The sequence below is a fragment of the Hemicordylus capensis genome, chromosome 1 (genome assembly GCF_027244095.1).
Source record: "Hemicordylus capensis ecotype Gifberg chromosome 1, rHemCap1.1.pri, whole genome shotgun sequence".
Classification (NCBI taxonomy): Eukaryota; Metazoa; Chordata; class Lepidosauria; order Squamata; family Cordylidae; genus Hemicordylus; species Hemicordylus capensis.
The window spans coordinates 139,467,805-139,487,911 of record NC_069657.1 but is presented as its reverse complement, the minus strand read 5'-3'; the positions used below and the strand labels follow the sequence as shown (position 1 = coordinate 139,487,911).

Genomic DNA, 20,107 nt, shown 5'->3' with positions numbered 1-20,107 from the left:
TGGCACAATATTCTATTTGTGGCATGGCACATGCCCAGTTTACAAAATGGCATAGCAGATTTTCTTGTTTTCAGGTAGAGCATTTCTGACAGCTTACGCCGGGCTCTCAGGAGGATCCTGACAAGATTCCACAGTGGCTCTGGACTTGTGGTGGCTAGAGGCGCAGAACGCTATGTTGGCATCCTTTGCCTCGAGTACCAGAGCTGTGTATGATAGGAAGTCCAGGGTCTTTCAGACTTTTAGGGATCAGGTAGGATTGGGAGATGTGTGGCCAGGCCCTTATGCAGTATTTGATTTATCTCCGGTCCCAAGGTTTGCCATCCAGTACTTTATCAGGCCATATGGCCACCTTGGCCATTTGTGCCAAGGCACAGGGAATGCAGATAACACCAGTGACTTTAGGGTACCCCGTATGCTGGAGGGGTGGGCTAAGCAACAGTCACCGCAGGGGATTCTCATAAGTCCTTGATGCCAGAAGTGTCTGAAGTTTTGATTGGTCTTTTTCTGAATCTTCGTCTCTTTTTGAGGCTGGTCTTTTCCATGCGGCTATAGTGGTTGCCTTTTTTTGGTGCTTTCCTTGCCTCCATGCTGTTCCCGAGAAGAAAGAATATGCTGGTGTCCCCATGTGGTACAGAGAGGTAAACTGGCCATTCAGTGGTCTGCGGCAACCACTTTACTTAAATTTTCAAAGACTGATCAAAAGGGGAAGGGTCAGCTGGTAAGTTCTGCGCAGGGCTGGACAGTTGGTTCTATGCCCAGTTTTGGCCCTAGAATCCTATATTTCTTTGGGCAGTTCTTTGGGGGATGTCTGTTTGCCCATATGGACAGTATCTCGCTTATTCAATAGCAGTTTGGGGCAGTACTAAAGAGGGGGCTTTCCTCTTTGGGTGTTTCCACAAGTAACTTGTCCCTGCATTCCTTCTGAATAAGAGTGTCGTCTGCAGCCACACAACTTGGATATCCGAAGATGTTCATTGTATTGGGCACTGGTGTTCTGGCATTTACAAGCAATATGTTCATTAGTTTATTTCATGGGCAGTTCTCATTTCACTTTTTTTTTTTACAGGTCGTGGGGTGCCTGTGAGGCCTGCCAGGGTGCTGATAGTTGGATACTGTATAGTGTTCTCGGCCCACAAGTGGGCATATGCAGCTTGGCTTGGGGCAATGGGCATTTATCTATTGAATTGGTCAGAGCAGCATGTTTTTCAATCAACTGTTGCCTGTCCTCATTGAGTTTTTGGAGACTAATCAGCCTTCTGATATTTTGATATTACAATTGGGTTGAATGACCTGGGCATTCTTCACACAGCAGACTTTACCAAGGGGGTTTACTGTGAGGCTTTACTGCGAACTGGAAGGTGTCCCAAGAAACTGATGCAAAAAGTGGATTTTTTAATCCTGGATATAGATCAGGCTATACTCTCAACGTGCAATGAAAAATGCAAATAGTGTGTGAAGTGCTCCCCGATAGCTCACAGGGACTTTAGAGTAAATCTGCCCGATATTTGAATGCACCCCTTCCATTCCGGAGGAGATGCGAGCTAAAGGGCTTTAAAAGAAAATGCCCTGGTAGATAGTGCAGGTATCACCATTTCCAAGAAGGCGTTTCATGATTTTGAGACCATTTTTCAATGGTTTCCAGGTGTTTTCAACTTGCTATGAACCACTTCAACGCAGGATTTGGAGGAACGCTCAGAATCTAGGTACAGTTGGTCTCTAAAAAGATTAATTGGGCTGTGTGGAGATTTGTGTCCTCCTGGGGTGGGAGATTTATCCCCCACTTGGACATTTTATTTTCACAGCTTGAGATCTATATGGGCGATGGGGTTCATTTGTCCGGCCTCGGTTCAGATGTTTACTTAACTGACCTACAAAGGGGATTGGCTGCTGTTCTGGTTGGTTGGTGGGAGATTTAGGGGGCTAAGCTAGGCTAGGCCCTTATTGTGGCAAAGATAATGCAAAGAACTTAAATAGTATAGGGTCTGGTGAACAATTTAGGCACATTTTTGGCATACAGAGGAGCCTAGGGCAGTCCCTAGATGCTTTACTGCTCAGGAAGCTCTGGCCTGCGCTTTTCTAAACTGTTGTGGCTTCACCAATCTGAAAGGACTATAAGTCTTGATGGGGGTGGGCAATGATAGTGATGCTTGTACAGTTGCCTATTAGGTTGGTTAGGAAGGGCAGCCTGCCCCAGGGCAATGGGCCTGCCTAGATCCAACGTGTGTCACACATGGTGCTGGGCTTGCACTGTGGGTGGTGAGCTCTAGTTGTCGCACTGTCGGGGGTGGGGGTGGAGCCCCAATCCTCTTTTTAATGACTATTTATTTATTTATTTATTTATTTCATTTGTACACCATCCCAAACTTCTGTCTCTGGGCAGTATACAGCAAAACAATACAAATTAAAACAAAAATTAAAACCCCTAAAACAATTTAGAACCACAAGTCTAGATTAAAAGCTTGGGAGAATAAATGTGCATTTAAAGACTTTTAAAAAGTTGTCAGAGATGGGGAGGCTCTTATTTCAGCAGGGAACGCATTCCAGAGTCTTGGGACAGCAACAGACAAGGCCCGTCCCTGTGTAGCCACCAGACGAGCTGGTGGCAACTCCAGATGAAAGGAAACAAAACCCGATTTGGATTCAACAGAGAATCCAAACACACACACGCGTACACACACACGTAATGGAACCATATAATTAAAAGACTGTGCAATTGCATAAATTACAATAATGCTGGATTAAAAATATGTGTGTGTGTGTGTGTATTTCAATAACATTTATGCAAAAATAATTATTATTTTCAGCACCTGAAGCTTTCTCAACAACATCTTCAGCATTTTATACAACCATGAGATAACATACTCTGCCTCAGCCCCAATTAATAAAGTTGTGGCCTGTTATTACCAGGCCACTATCTACCTCTATGCAATACTATCACTGAATTCATCTTTATATATTGCAATATTGTATTGCATGTATAGAGGAATTAATTATATCGAACTGTGGTTGTAACTTAAATAACTAGTCTTACTTCTGTTTAGGCTTTTGTCAGCTTACACTGAACTGTTCCTTTGCTAGACTACCACTGGTCTATCTTTGCATGCTGCAGTGTGGCATGAAAGTCATAGCTATCCGTGAGGCCATGGAAGGCCCGGAGCTGACGCGGGACTCTGGGAGGAGCCTCCCTTCACCAACAGTGCTGGGAAGTGGAGCCACCACTGAGAGACTCCTACCATTTATTTCTTAACAGAATGCTCATTATATTTATTATGAAATAAAAGCTATGAGTCAGAAAAGCACCTGTTGTATGCTTGTTGAATAAAACATGCTTTTATTTGCATCAGCTATTTTTACTATCAGTTATATGTGTGCCTGAATCGGGGGGAAGATCTGATACCCGGAGAACTGCCTTGAATTTAAGAAGCTGGTGAACTCAGATTATCCAGGCTTTTTTTTGGCCAGATTTTGAGAGGAATGGCTGTCTTGGAGGACCCCATCCATGGCATGAAGACTGCATGATCCAGGGTGGATTGATTTAAATCAACGTGATTTTAATCACCCAGAGAAAGCCTCCATTTGAATCCTTTTTTTAAAATCAAGTTTCCCATGAATACTTCACATTTTTTTTTAACCATGGTGCAAATCTGCTCACTAAAACATGTTTGTTTGCAATTCAGTAGAGCATTTATAACATCTAGGAGGGTATAATGCATGTGGGTTTTTTTTTACATTTTTAATAATTTAGGAAATAGTATATAATACCCCTTTTTAAAATGTTTTTTTTTAAATATAAAATTGTAATGGATATCTTTACCTGTGTCAAGTTGGCCTGCATCTCCTTGTTGTACTTGACAATTCTAATTTTTTACTCAGGGAAGGAATTTCTTTAGCATATTCCCATGTAGTTCCTATTCCCAGAAGCTATGGCAGTATTTTTTTTGTTTGTTTGCAAAATGTGGGGCAATAAAGGAAACTGGGTACTGAATGATGTGTTCCCTCTTTCTCCTTACTGGGAAAGAGATTGTGGGAGGGCAATACTCCTACCGGATGGCTCATTGCAAGTTTTGAAGGACTACTGGCATTTCCTCCTGATGACATGCAGAAGTGTGGAACATCCAGAGGCACACCCACTGAACACCTGAACCTGAAGTAAAGCCCTTAGGGGTGGGTGAATAGGGGCATCTCCCCAAGACCCACATTCCAGCACCAGTGGAGAGATTAGATGCCAGGCTGGACTCTCCCTGTCCCCGGTGTGCAGAGGCGCATCTAGGGAAAATATCACCTAGGGCAAGCACTGAAATTGCACCCTCTGTCCTAACATCTGACAACCATCTTTCAGATAACTTTACCATAATATCAGCTCAAAAATACAAGTCAAGCTTGTTATTCTTTTAATATTTCAAAAACTATTTAGCAGTGGATGTAGCCAGACCAAAAAATGCTGGAAAACTAAAAATTTCAGTATGCTGGGGCTCATGAAATAGCCAAATACTATGTGGATGTGTACTTGGAAAACTAAACAGAAGTGCCTGTCTAATTACCTACTATGCATTGTAGCATCACTCTTACGTAAGTTTTAAAAATAAATGGAGAATTTAACTTTTCCCAGATACTCTGAAAATAATTAAAGAATATGCAGAGTAAACTGTATCACTGCTTGGAATATGTTCTAGTATTTCAGAAAGACAGTTAAAATGAGAGAAAGAGAGCAAGAAACTCCCAGTGGGCCTTAATACTAAGGATTTCACACTGACTCAAAGACAAACTCACAATTAATAGCCATATTATTAAGACATCACATTTAACTCACTTATCACAAGAAGCAAAGTAAGAGCATAAGCTCTTAGCTCACAAGCTTCAGCTCAGTATTCACAAGCCCTGATTCTCTGTACATAGTGCCAAATGGAATGTGTACAGTGACATATTAAATTTTTAAAAATCTTTTTTACCTGTAGCCCCTTTGGGGGGGCTTCCTAAAGGCCATGGGGGGTGTCTGCAAAGGTTCCCCCTCCCCCACTGACCTCTAGGGCCTCACAGGAACCATTTGAGCATGTGTGGTGGCCATTTTTTAAAATATTTTTTTTTAAAAATGGCCACTGAAAACAAAATGGCCACCGCACATGCTCAAATGGCCTCTGCAAGGCCTGGCATAGCCGCCCTAGAGCCTCACAAAGGCTATTTGAGCATGCGTGGTGGCCATTTTTTGTTTTCAGTGGCCATTAAAAAATTAAATTTTAAAAAACGACGTGTCCCCCCCCCCTTCAAGTGGTGCCTGGGGCACATGCCCTGCCTGCCGCACCCTAGATATGCCCCTGCCGATGTGAGAGCATGGCAGGGTTGTCTTAAGTTGGAGGGCAGCTGCAGCAGCAACGGCGGCATGAATATTTCCCAGCGCTGCAGCTCTCCCCTGTCAGCCCTGTCCCAGCAGCTGCCCTCCAACTTGGCCAGGTCCCACAACACTTGGGTCAGCCAATCAGAATGCACCCTGGGGCTGGCTGAGTGGAAGGGCAGCTGCTGCAGTGGAGCTGTGCTCCGCCAGTGGCAGCAGCATGGAGATATTGCACCACTGCCAGCCCTGAGCTTGGATTCCACCCCTGTCATCTGAGCTGCCTTCCAACTTGACCGGGCTCTGCAGTGCACTCTGGCAGCGCATTTTAGAGACACTATCAGAAAAATCTAAAAAGACTCCTGGTTGTCTGAAGAAGCTTTGATGAAACATTACTGTTATCCGGAGGTTTTGTCACAACCAAAGTTCAGTTCCCATCACTCTCTCCGTCTGTGCTTCCAGTGAGATCAGACAACTAAAATATTCTCAATGATGGTTTTATCATCCCCTGACATTTGAAGGTAATCCATCACCTCTCCAGCTGTTTCTCTTCAGTCACAGTCCTCCGTAAGGATTTACATCGTTGCCAGTACGAAGTCACCTTCGTGCACTTTTCATACTTGAGGAATTGAGAAATGAGTCTCAAAAGAGAAGGACAATCATCAATCTAGACAGAGAGTATTATATGTCTGTTCATGTTTAATGTGTTTGTTATACACATTGTTTGTGTTCTATATTGAAGTTAATTGTACATTATTATTTTTCAAGCCCGTTGAGTCTAAATTAAATAAATGAACACTTTTTGTATGCAAACAAAACCTAGTACTTCACAGTGCTTGTTTATACATTTCATGTCACGGTGATAGTGGTTTGTCAGTGCCTCTATCGTCCTCTGCTGGTTTACATCTGTGATGCCCGTTTTGGATATCTTGTTCTTAATATGCTACACACCTCATTTCGACCGCATGCAGCACCACCAAAGGCGTCCTCCTCAGAAAGCACTCTCTTCTTTGTCATGTTCTTTCCAAGTCATGTGTCACCTTAAGTGAGAAATGATACACTCCAGCCATATTAATGGAATATAAACATGCTTAACTTGGGCAAGGTTGTTCCCATAGCTTTGCAGTTTCTTACCTTATTATATCTCTCCTATCTAGCCTGCTCGCTTGAAAATGTGTCCACTCCCACATAATTCCCAGGAAGATTATGTAAAATGGCATGTTGTAATCAAGATGTGTTTGAGCACATTTTTGGTGTATTTGTGTACTACTCACCTGTAGGTTCAGGCATATCAAGCGACTTGAAAACATTGTTTTCCTATCGATTCTGCCATCTTGAAGGAAGCTGGTCCAAGAATATTGCCAGTCCTGCTGAGAAAAACCATTTGAAATATATGCTTTGCGGGTGGGGTTGGGAATTAGCAGCATCCCATGTGCCAACTACCCCCCAAGCCACTGGGTACTCAGTTTATATTTTAGGAATTTTTGGGATGTTTAGACACTTTGGTGTGTACTGAATCCTCATAGGATTCATGGAGTGGGTGGTGGCCTCCCAAATCTAGGCAGTATTGGATGAAACTGATTTTCTAGACCTGTTTCAGATTGGCTTTTCGGTGGCCTGTGGGGTGGACTGCCTAGGTCGGCCTGATGGATGATCTCCAATTTGGAATTGACAGAGGAAGTGTTACTCTGTTGGTCCTTTTAGACCTCTCGGTGGCTTTCGATACTATCGACTATAGTATCCTTCTGGAGTGTCTGAGGGGGTTTGGGGTGGGAAGCACTGCTTTGTAGTGGTTGCACTCCTAACTCTCAAGCAGATTTCAGGTGGTGTCGCTCAGAGTCTGTTCTTCAAAATCTGAACTTCAGTATGGTGTCCCTCAGGGCTCTGTATTGTCTCCAATGAAACCGCTGAGAGAGATCATCAGGAGATTTGGTGCAGGGTGTTATCAGTATGCTTACAACACCTGGATCTTTTTCTCCATGTCAACATCATCAGGAGAAGGCATAACGTCCCTAAATCCCTCCCTGGAGTCGGTGATGGGCTGAATGAGAGATAACAAATTGAGACTGAATCCATATAAGACGGAGGTACTCATTGTGCAGGGTCAGAACTCAGGGAGATGATTTTGATCTGCCAGTTCTGGATTGGGAATGAGAGAAGGAAAAAAATCCTACTGTGACTATGGAAAACAGAAAATTACATGTGATGAAAAACCAAACATGAAAGATGTATCTCCACAAAAAGAGAGTATATTCAAATATGAAAAGTCAATAATGAATAACCAATACACATGTACAAAAATCACAAGCCAGTGATAAATGACCGATAACATGAATAAACAAGCGTTATGAATCTAAACTGAATAATTTCACACTAATAATAATGAAAACCAGTCAGTAATACATGGTACACAAAAAGCCTTCTCATGCATCAATGATAATCATATGCAAAGATAGTCATCAAATGGGGAGGAGATAATGATAGGGCCCGGCCAAAAATAGGGCAGCACGATGGAGAGGGCAGAGTCAGAGTGGGTTGTGGATGACAAATGCGCTGAGTCAGATGTGGTCCCAAGAGGAGGTAATGATATGCTCAGTGGCAAAATGTTCAACACCAATTGTTCAATACCACCCTCTGCATGCCCTTGCGAAGAAAAGCAGACTTGATGAGATGCCTGCCAGAAGACAGGGAGAAGGGACTGAAGTGGGGGAGAGTCAAACTAGGGGCGCAGACACTATGCGCCCGGTCAGCTAGTAACCTATAAAGCCCTAAACAGCTTGGGCCCTGGGTATTTAAGAGAACATCTTCTTCCCTATGAACCACACTGCCCATTGGGATAATCAGGAGAGGTTTGTCTGCAGTTGCCACCAGCTCGTCTGGTGGCTACTCAGGGACGGGCCTTCTCCACTGCTGCCCCAAGGTTTTGGAATGCGCTCCATGCTTAAATGAGAGTCTCCCCATCTCTTAAAACTTTTTAAAAGGCAATCAAGACACATTTGTTCACCCAGGCTTTTAATTAGATACTGTTTTAATAGTTTGATAATTTTTAATAGTTTTAACATTGTTTTAAGTTTTAAATTGTTGTAATGTTTTAACCTTTTTACTTGTTTTTATTGTTTTGTTGAAAACCACCACTTGCATTTCAGGTGTTATACAAATATGTTAAATAAATGCTCCGCTTTACCATACAGATGTATGTTAAATATCAAATATACTTGCCAAAAGAACTTGCTGTTCTTGAACCAGGCTTTTCAGGAATGGAGACTAAAGAACTGAGTCAGATAGAAGTGACAAGAGATGATGTTCTAAACTGTCTGGAAAAACTGAAAACCAGAAAATCGCCAGGGCTGGATGGCATCCCTCCAAGAGTCCTCAAAGAACTCATGTGAAATTGCCAGCCTCCTTGCTAAAATATATAACTTATCCATGCAATCAGGCTCTGTACCAGAGGAATGGAAAGTAGCCAATGTAACACCGATTTTCAAAAGGGATCCAGGGGCGATCCGGGAAATTACAGGCCGGTTAGCTTAACGTCCGTTCCAGGCAAATTGATGGAAAGCATCCTCAAGGATAAAATTGTAAAGCACATAGAAGAACAGGTCCTGCTGGGAGAGAACCAGCATGACTTCTGCAAAGGTAAATCTTGCCTCACAAATCTTTTGGAGTTCTTTGAGGGTGTCAACAAGTATGTGCATAAAGGTGATCCAGTTGACATAGTATACCTGGACTTCCAAAAAGCTTTCAACAAAGTTCCTTATCAACAACTCCTGAGAAAACTTAGCAGGACACGTACATGTGTGGATTGGTAACTGATTGAAGGAAAGGAAACAGAGGGTAAGGATAAATGGAGAAGAAGTGGTGTTCCCCAGGGATCTGTACTGGGACCAGTGCTTTTAATTTATTCATAAATGATCTAGAAGTTGGGGTAAGCAGTGAGGTGGCCAAATTTGCAGATGATACCAAACTTTTTCATGTAGTGGAATCCAAAATGGATTCCAAAAGAATCTCCAAATTGCGTGAGTGGGCAGCAAAATGGCAAAGGCGGTTCAGTGTTGGCAAGCATAAAGTGATGCACATTGGGATGAAAAACACCAACTTCAAGTATATGCTGATGGGATCTCAGCTGTCAGTGACTGACCAGGAGAGGGATCTTGGGGTTGTGGTAGACAGCTCGTTGAAAGTGTCAACTCAATGTGCGGCAGCTGTGAAAAAGGCCAATTCCATGCTAGGGATAATTAGAAAGGGGATTGAAAATAAAACTGCTAATATTATAATGCCATTCTACTAAACTATGGTGCGGCCACACCTGGAGTACTGCGTACAGTTCTGGTCACCACCTCTAAAAAAGGACATTGTAGAACTGGAAAAAGTGCAGAAGAGGGCAACCAAGATGATCAGGGGCCTCGAGCACCTTTCTTATGAGGCAAGGCTACAACACCTGGGGCTATTTAGTTTAGAAAAAAGACGGCTGTGGGGAGACATGATAGAGGTCTATAAAATCATGCATGGTGTAGAGAAAGTAGATAGATAAATTCTTCTCCTTCTCACAAAACACTAGAACCAGGAGCCATCCCATGAAAATGATTGCCAGGAAATCTAGCACCAACAAACGGAAGTACCTTTTTACACAACACATAATCAATTTGTGGAATTTTCTGCCACAAGATGTGATGACAGCCAACAACCTGGATGGCTTTAAGAGGGGTTTGGATAACTTCATGGAGGAGAGGTCTATCAACGGCTACTAGTCGGAGGGCTATAGGCCACCTCCAGCCTCAAAGGCAGGATGCCTCCGAGTACCAAAGTAACAGCAGGAGAGAGGGCATGCCCTCAACTCCTGCCTGTAGGCTTCCAGCGGCATCTGGTGGGCCACTGTGTGAAACAGGATGTTGGACTAGATCCAGCAGAGCTGTTCTTATGTTCTTATGCTGATACCTCATTACCAGCTCAAACTTTTAAAGGCAAAGTCTGCAATTATGCAGGTCTTTGTCTTGTTTATCTCTCAAATAGATTGGACCTTTGTCTTCTGAACTGAGTGGTGCAAGGTGACCTTTGCAGGGAATTTACATGGGGGTGGGGAGAAGAGTGGGTGCGACAGATTATCTTTTATGGTCTTACAGAACCTATTAGATCTTGTCTCCCATCTAAAGGTTAGATGCATTGTTGCGGGAATGATCAACTTCTCCAGAATCTAGCGTGAAACCCCCTGATCAAGGAATATTTATGGTAGAAAACCCCTTTTTGTTAAATTTGGATGTTGAAGTACCCACATGCATTACATGGTCTGGTGATCTTGAAAAATCTTTTCTAAACTTTTTTGACAAAGAAGAATTTCTCCAGCTTCAATTTGCCATCATAGCAGCAGGACCATCTAATGTTGAAATGGCTCAATATTATGATCTTATATTGCATTTACAGGGGTTTCTAACTTTTCAGAGACCTAGGAAAATGCAAACAAATAACTGTAGCTCAAAATCCTGGTTTTACCAGGAATGTATGTCAGCTAAAAGCTTCTTGGTGGATACATATAGGTGCTATAGATCAGGGGACCCACAGGCTTCCACCTTGAGGGATTTGTCTAGATTCTGGCTTATAAGAGCTGGGCTTAACTTTTGAATGAATAGAATTAATTCCCAGATATCCCCCAATGCATGGGAAATATATTTTTGTATGCACTTTAAGGCTGAAATAGATATTACTCACTTCACTGCAATTAACAACAATGCTTCTTTTCCAGATTGGCCCCCAGTTTCACCAACAGTAGGTCAACAAAAATCAGAGTAGGCTCCTGGAGAATTTATATCCTTATAGAACTGATTAAAACTCATATCAACTGGTGGGCCCCAGTTTTGGCAGTATTATTTACATTAATTGTTCAGTCGGCTTACATGCTTAAGCACTGGGGCCCAGCAATAATTATGCCAATCAAAGAGTAATAATAGGGCTGTGCGAGCCGGCCAGATTCCCAAGCCAGCTGGATTCCCCTTTAGAAAGCTTGACCAGCTCAATGGCTGAACCAGACAGACTCAGTTCAGACCTCTTTTGATCTTAGGTGATGATTACCACTCTGATTGGCCAAAACAAAAAAAACCCTCATTGTTTGCAAAATCCATAAATCTTATGCCAATAATAACTGTAGCCAATCACACTCTTGCTAATTTGATTTCTGAATATATTTTAGAGTGTGTATGCACAGTATCTTGTTCTGCTGTTACTGTTGTTACTATTGCTGTTACTATTGTATTTATAAAGAGCCCTAATAGATATATGTTCTATGCCTAGTGGAACACCCTTTTTGGACTTTTTAATACACTTCATATGTTTACAGATCTCTTTACATATATTTGATGGGTTTTTTTAACCTTGAAAAAATATATATTGTATATTGTTTTTGTATATATTTGGTCTGGATGTAAACAGGTTTTATTCAGAGTACTTTTAGACTATATGTTACTTATTTTTTATGTAGTAAGAATACAGATTTGTGATTCCAGATAGTTTTAATCCTAATTATGAATGTTTTAACAAATATAGATAAAGGCATAGAACATACATCTGTATTTACGGGGGCTCTTTGTTTACCAAACTACTTTCTTTGAGAATGTACAAGGTTATGTTTAGTCACGTCTATTATATTTACTACATGAAGCTGGTCACTGACCTTAATAAAGATTTGACTTGATAGCATAAAGCTTGGTGTTTCCCTGCTGCTCAGTTATTCATCAGGAAGTCACTATGAAATACTAATGGATAACCAAAGTTTTTATTACCTCTGAAAAGTGGTGTCAGAGAGCAGAATGAATCCATTTGGCTTTACCAGAAAGACTGGCATAGATTGCAATATCTGGAATGGACTCTGAAATCCATCTGCACATGTGCATAGAGACCTAGCACATCTAGACTGGACATGCTGGACATCTGGACATGCTGTGAGTCCCCCAGCTCACCAAGAGGACACAATTATAGCACCACCATCTCGAAGCAAATGAGACTTCATAGGATATGGCTCTCTCTCAGCCTAACCTACTTCACAAGGTTGTTGTGAGGATTTGGAGAACCATTTATCATCCTGAGCTCTGTGGGGAAGGGTGGGATATTAAAGCAATAAAAAAATAAATATATTATGAGACCACTTTACTTAATTATTTATTTAACACATTTATATACTGTCCACTACTAAAGTCTCTAGCTGGTTTACAACAACACAAACCAAAAATTTAACACATTTAAAACATATATAAAATTTGAAGTTAAAACAATCACTAAAATTCAACTAAGAAACTTCAGCTAAAACTTCAGCTAAAAAGCTTGGCCGAAGAAATGTGTCTTTACTCATTTCCTAACAGCCAACAGGGATGGAGCAACTTTAATCTCAGCAAGAAGTGTGTTCTGCAGCCCTGGGGCAACTACAGAGAAGGCTCACCTGTGAGTCACCACCAGATGTGCTGGTGGCACCCTCAGACAGACCTCCCCTGACAATCTTAATAGGCATCAGGTTTCATAACAAAAAAGGCAATATATTTGGCAAGAAATTCATCACTCCATGTCAGTGGAAATTCAGAAGCAGGTTTAGTGAGGTCTAGTAGATTTGCCTGTATTTTTCATTTCCTTGCCTGAACATGTTTAATTCTTTATTTTTCTGTCCAAACCCCTTTGAGCGCTTCTGTTTTTAAAGTGGTATATAAATATTTGTAGTAGTAATGATGGAGTAGTAGTAGCCTATCAAGGGGACCCACCTAATGGCGCATCAGGGAAATGACTTGACTGGCAAGCCAGAGGTTGCTGGTTTGAATCCCCGCTGGTATGTTTCTCAGACTATGGGAAACACCTATATTGGGCAGCAGTGATATAGGAAGATTCTGAAAAGCATCATCTCATACTGTGTGGGAGATGGTGATGGTAAATCCCTCCTGTATTCTATCAGAGATAACCACAGGGCTCTGTGGTCGCCAGGGGTCAACACCAACTCAGTGGCGCACTTTCCTTTAGTAGCCTACTAACTGTGCCTCCACACTGCAGAGACACTAGCAGATTCAACTGCAGTATTCCAGTAACAGTACTGTAGCAAGGAGTGATTTAAAATGCAAACAAGTGATTTATTAGAATGCTTATGCAGAAGATCCAAACAAGGGAAGAAAAAGTTAATAGCTTACATTCTCCATAGGGCTACAAAACTGGAAGTAGACCTGCAGAGATGCAAAAAGATGGTTCTCAAGGACAGGTTTCCAGAATTAAAAACTCCATCTGGAGGAGAGAGCAGTGAAAATCATATCCCCACCCCACCCCACTCTTTACTGCATTTCCACTGGGGCTGTGGGAAAAGATTAAAGAACAGTTCCTTTCTGTGTCTCTGCAGGACTACTCCCATTTTTGTAACCCCGTGGAGAATGTCAGCCAATGCTTTAAAAACTGTCTCATGTAATCCTTAATCAACGTGATAGTATTACTTTAGTAGGGCCAGTGGTGGATTAATGCATAGGCAAAGTAGGCACTTGCCTACAGCAGCAAAGTTTGAGGAGCAGAAAATTTGCCTATGCATTAATCTATGGTACTTGCACTTAGGGGGAAGGGGGAAGTTAAATCTACTTTTAAAACTTTTTGAACCACCACTGTGAGAAGGCAGCGAGAGCTCCTAGTGGACCTACCTGCCTCCCAAATCATGACAAGTCATTGGGCCGTCTTTGCACACACGTTTGGCTGGATAGTGGTGGAGACAGTGGCAAGAGCTCCTCCCATGAGCCCACATGCCTCCCAAATGACAGGTACGGCACATTTTAGGCCTCTGCCCAAAATGGGCTGAAAACATTTTAAAGTAAAATTTAATTCCCCCCCGCCCTTTACTTGTAAGTAGGGATGTGCACAAAACCGATTTACCTGGTTCAGTTCGAATTCAAACCAGGTTCGAACCAGGAGGGGGTGGTTCGGTTTTGGTTTTGCTTGAACCTCCCCCTGGTTCGATTCAAATTCAAACCAGTTAGAACTGGTTCAGACACCCAAAGATTGGAAGGATGGTAGCTGGCACCCAGGGGTACCTGCCACCCAAACCCCAAAGCAATCGGACACTCGTATGATTTTTTATGAATTTTTGAAAATTATTTCTATTTTTTCTCATAGGATATAATGGGACGCCAACCAGACCATTATTCCTTATTGTAGAGCACCCATGGGTGCCAACAACCATGCAAATGCCAGAGCAATCAGACACCCCAATGATTTTGTGAATATTTGAAATATTTTTAATTATTTTTCTCATAGGGTATAATAGGACCCAAACCAGCCCATATCTCCTATTGTGGAGCATCTAGGGGCACAAAAGTGGGGTAGGTGGTAGACAACCAGGGGTGCCTACTATCCACAAAGTTCCAAGGAATCGGACACTCCTCTGATTATTGGTGAATTTTAAAATTATTTTGGAATTCCTCATAGAGAATAATTAGGATTGCAGCAAATGTATAGCTTCACGTCGGGGAGAAAGGGGTGCCCTAGAGTGGAGTGTGGTGGGTGGCAGTTCCCAAGGTGGGCAAGGAAGCTATCAGAATTATTTGAAAGGGATTGGGCAAAAGGCTGATTTTTAAGTGATTTTTGAAGTTTATGCGACTTTAAGGTTTTTCTCCATAAAGAAGCATGGAGGTGTCAGCAAATGTATAGCTTCAAGTCAGGGGGAAAGGGGTGTCCAAGAGCAGAGTGTGGTGGGTGGTAGTGCCCAAGGGGGGCCAGGTATCTATCAGAATTATTTGAAAGGAATTGGGCAAAGGGCTGATTTTTAAGTGATTTTTGAAGTTTATGTGTCTTTAAGGTTAGCAGATGAGAGTGGATTCATAGTTTGTCATTGAAAATCTTATATGCTACCAAAAAATCTACACTCAGAACATTTCAGAAACAACAAAACCCAGTACCCCATGGGTTAGCAACCCATGGAGGAAGTTGGCACCCTCGCTCTGGGCCACCCCAGCACCCCCCAAGTGCAGTTATGGGGCTGCTGAAACCTGCATTCTTCCCTATGGAGGAAAATCTTAAAGCCACTTGTGGGGTGCTGGGGTGGCCCAGAGTGAGTGGTGGTCTAGTGCAAAGAGGGTGCCAACCACCCCCATGGGTTGCTAACTGAAAAAAATAAAAATAATTTTCAAAAATTCATTAAAAATCGTACAAGTGTCTGATTGCTTTGGGGTTTGGGTGGCAGGTACCCCTGGGTGCCAGCTACCATCCTACCAATTTTTGGATGTCTGTACCAGTTCAAAATGGTTTGAACCGGTTTGAATCGAACCACCCCCTGGTTCGGTTCGAATTCGAACCTACAGCTCAAACCTGATGGCTGGTTCGGTTTGAATTCGAACCTTCGAACCACCCAGGTTTGAATTTAAACTGGTTCAAATTTGAACCAGTTCGCACATCCCTACTTGTAAAGGGGAACCCTTGCTGTGGTGGCAAATCCCTGGTTGCCAATGGGTGGCAAAAAGCTTAATCCGCCCCTGAGTAGAAGTTTTAATGTGCTAATTGTACACTTTATTCAATTGATTTGTTTGAGAGCTGTACAGAGAACAATTGTTATGGCACACGTGGGTTCTTGAGGGCACAAACAGCAACTGAACTCACAAGAATGTAATTATATACAAGTATATTCATGCAAATATGCATTAGCAGAAACATTTCAACACACAACTTAACATATTCCCACTTCCTGCATAATTCTTTATCCACTTCCTCTTTGTCTCTAAAGGATCCAATATTTAAACAACTGAATTTCCAAGAATATCAAGATGTTTTAAAAAACCCAACAAGGTAATGTGTTTTTGTTTTTTTGTTTTTGAGGGAGGATGGGGGAGACGTTGAAATTTTTGTTGTTTGGGGGGCTGGGTGGGAAAGAGACCCACCTTTCAGAAAAGCAGGAGCTGCTTAGCTGCTCCCTCCGGCCTCTCTCTCCTGGCTTGCACTCTTTCCCTCATCATAGCTGAATGGAGTGTTTGGAAGTAAGGCATTTCCCCCATCTCCCAGCTCCTCTCCTGCTCCTGCTGCTTTTGCTTTTTCAGGACATTTGCAGAGTTCAGGAGTTTTGCAAGCACAGAGAGCAGATACTGGTACAAAAAATAAAACATACACAAGACAGACCCGATCTCCACGCCCCCCCCCCACGAAACTCTTCCCCTTTCCTCTTTGAAGAGAAACAGTTTGCAAACTGAAGTCCAAGCTCCACAATTGGCCAAAAACCCAAAAATGGGGTGTGGTGGGTTGCGGGCTTATGTTTTCTTGTCTTCTTTGAAATGTCTCCCACCCTCTTCCACCTCCAGGTCCAGCCTGGGCAATAGAAGGCAGATAGAACTGTCCCCCTCCCCCAAAAGCAGGACAGAGCTCAGCCATGATCCAAAGAATTATTCTCAGCTACCTCAGACTGTCGGGGAGGAGGAAGCTTGGCTGAGGGGAAATTTGCTTCTCTCCCTCCTTCCATTGCCTTGGGTTCCCAGTAGCGCGCTCTCACAAGCACACTGCTGCATGGCAGAATTGAGAGGGCAAGGACTGGCCTTGGGGGGCCCTTCAGAGGCTGTGGGCCAGGGGACATTCATCTCTCTTTGCCTCATTAACCATACACCCCTGAAGCTTTTCACACGGGGCTTTTGAATCCCTTTAACTCGCATTTCCTCTGGAATGCAGGGTGTGTGTTCACATATTTGTTTGTTTGTTTGTTTGTTTGTTTATTCTATCCCTATACCACCCTTCCAAAAATGGCTCAGAGTGGTTTACACAGAGAAATAATAAATAAATAAGATGGACCCCTGTACCCAAAGGGCTCACAATCTTAAAAGAAACGTAAGATAGACACCAGCAACAGTCACTGGAGGTACTGTGCTGGGAGTGGGTAGGGCCAGTTATTCTCCCCCTGCTAAATATAGTGAATCATCACGTTAAAAGGTGCCTCTTTGCCAAGTTAGCAGGGATTAACTTGGCATAACATATGCCAAAAGAGCTGAGAGCTGGAAATGTCTCAGTTAAAGGGTGGCTGGGTGTTCCTTTCCCCACCCACCCCATCTGTGATTTGAGCTGTGTATACCAGTTTCTGTTTTTAAACTCTTGTCCTTTCCATAACTTTGCTTAATTTATCGGCTAGATTTACCCTGAAATCCCTGTGAGTTATTGGGGAGCACCTCACCCACAATTTGGGTTTTTCACTGTGCATTAGATTATAACCTGATTTATATCTGGAGTTTTAAAAAAAATCACTATGTGTGTCAGGTGTTGTTTTTGTTTGTTTGTTTGACAACTTCGAGTTTGCCGTAAAGCCTCCCTGTAAACTCATGGTCAAACATCTGTGCATAAAAGCCCCCAGAGAGTCCAAAAGAGCAACAGGCATCCCTGAATTTAAGCCTTCCACCCATTCCCTTGTGAGGCAGACTCAGGTTGTGGTCAAGAAATGGTTAAAAGGGTCTGTATTACCAAACTGCACTAATTGCAACTTGCTAACAGCACAATAAATCTGTCGACCTGCTGGAATGCAGGCAAAGGGGCCCCCTTGGTATCTATAGATAACAAAGTGTTGGCTGGCCAGTACCTTCAAGGCCACATCTGGAAGGGAGTGAAATAGTTGGCAATCAATATGCAGAAGAGAAGGAGGAGGAGTAATGCTTAATTATAGTTAGAAGAAAATGTCTGATTGGTAATAATTATAAGATGACGATGCTTATTAATGAGGATTGTATCCACTGTATGTAAATTGTTATGAGTATAAAAGGCGAAGACACAATGTAAACGGGGCTCAGACTTTGGAAACTATTCCGCTGAGTCAATTGCTAGCAATAAATCTGCTTTCTCTCAATTACTGGTGCCAGTCTCTGTCTATGAGAACCCAGGGGATTTTTGCTACACTTGAACCTGCGACTGCTTTTCCAACTTTCCTAATCCCAAGGCAAGATTGTACAACCAGATTCTTTGTTCATCTCCAGGTAAGATTAGATCCTATCAAAGTAAGCAGATGATTCAATAGTCAATTAATGATAATTGTGTGTGACGCTGAGACAAAAGATAAGTTGGAGTTTTGTTATTTACTAATATGAGCCTCTGGGCACAGATGCACCACCTTCTCTGTGGAGAATCTTTGAGCAGTGTACCTTTTCAGCACCACAGTCTTAATTATCAAGCCATCCAGGAGACTATTTCACAAAATGCCTAAACAATTTTGCATAGAAATATGGATGTTCTTTAATCATGTCAATCTTTATGGCTCACGTTAACATATCTAAACATGTTCACCTCAGCTTCTGACAGCAAAATCCATATGAAAACATCATACAGCAATATCAGTTATTACACTGGAGGTGATTATCTCCCTGTGTCACCTCTGTGAATATTAAAAATTCACAGAATTTGTTTTCTTCTGTTTTGGGGTCATTCTGAAGTGACTTCTTACACTGTGAGCTCCTTGTAAGAATCCCAAGGCAGGATTATTGGGAATGGGAAATGGAGTTCTGAACTCAAAGTTTTCAAACATTAATTTTTCAGGTATGCTCCCTCCTTCCAGCAGAAAATTATGGATTTGAAACGTTCCACCAAGAAAGAAAGAAAATCTATCGGCAGTGAACAAACATGCTCTGCCCAGCCTTTGCAAACAAGTGGCAGACCTTCCGTAATGAGCATGCTGTGATCCCTGCCAGTTTAGCAAAAAGCTGAGAGCTGTAAATGTCTCAGTTAAAGAGTGGCTGGGTGTTTCTTTCTTTCTTTCTTTTTTACTGTCTGTGATTTGATCTGTGTAGTACCAGTTTCTGTTTTTAATTGTAATATCACTAAAGCTCTTGTCCTGTAAAAATGTTTGAAGAAGAGTGTCCATGAAGAAAAGAGAGGCACAACAGATTACACCAAACTGTGGCTCCTTGTGGATCATCATTCATTGCTAGGCATGTAGGCCAAAAAACGAAGCAAAAAACCAAACACACAACAACACATATGAAACATTCTGGAACCATCTATGCTAATTTTTTAAAAACAAAAAAACAACAACCTGGAAATTTGATGTTCTAAATATGTATTTTCTGAACATAAATATCATAAATAAAAGGTTAAATACTGAGACCCAAACTTAATAACAACTAGGTAGGCTAGACAAGGTTTTCAAAATAACTGGGTAGGAGGCTGGACCTAGGTGTGTGAATAAAACTGGTTTGCCTGGTTCGGTTCGAATTTGAACCGGGTTTGAACCAGGAGGGGGTGGTTCAGTTTTGGTTTTGCTCGAACCACCCCCTGGTTTGGTTCGAATTCGAACTGGTTTTGAACTGGTTCAAACCAGTTCAAACTGGCTCAAACCTCAAAAAGTGGTTGGGGTGGTAGCTGGCACCCATGGGTACCTGCCACCCAAACCTCAAAGCAATCAGACACTCGGATGATTTGTTATGAATTTTTGAATTTCATTTTTCCCCTCATAGGGTACAATGGGACTTGAACCAGCCCATTATTCCCTATTTTGGAGCACCCATGGGTGCCAACAACCACTCAAACCCCAAAGCATTTGGACACCCCTATGATTTTTTAATGAATATTTGAAATATTTTTAATTATTTTTCTCATAGGGTATAATAGGACCCAAACCAGCCCATATCCCCTAATGTGGAGCATCTAGGAGTACAAAAGTGGGGTGGGTGGTAGGCACCCAGGGGTTCCTACCACCCACAAAACCCCAAGGCAATTGGACACTCCTCTGATTATTGGTGAATTTTAAAAGTATTTTTGAATTCCTCTTAGGGAATAATGAGGATTGCAGCAAATGTATAGCTTCATGTCAGGGGGAAAGGGGTGTTGTAG

At 42.3% G+C, this 20,107-nt stretch overlaps 1 long non-coding RNA gene across 1 annotated transcript in view; it reads left to right on the top strand.

The window, feature by feature from the left end:
- LOC128334838 (uncharacterized) overlaps window positions 1-19,381 on the top strand; it is a 38,413-nt gene extending 19,032 nt beyond the window's left edge. Inside the window, exons 3-5 of the long non-coding RNA XR_008311413.1 lie at window positions 16,044-16,105; window positions 18,145-18,258; window positions 18,815-19,381. This is a non-coding gene — a long non-coding RNA (uncharacterized LOC128334838). The remainder of the gene's footprint in view (window positions 1-16,043; window positions 16,106-18,144; window positions 18,259-18,814) is intronic.
- The last annotated feature ends 726 nt before the right edge of the window (window positions 19,382-20,107 follow it).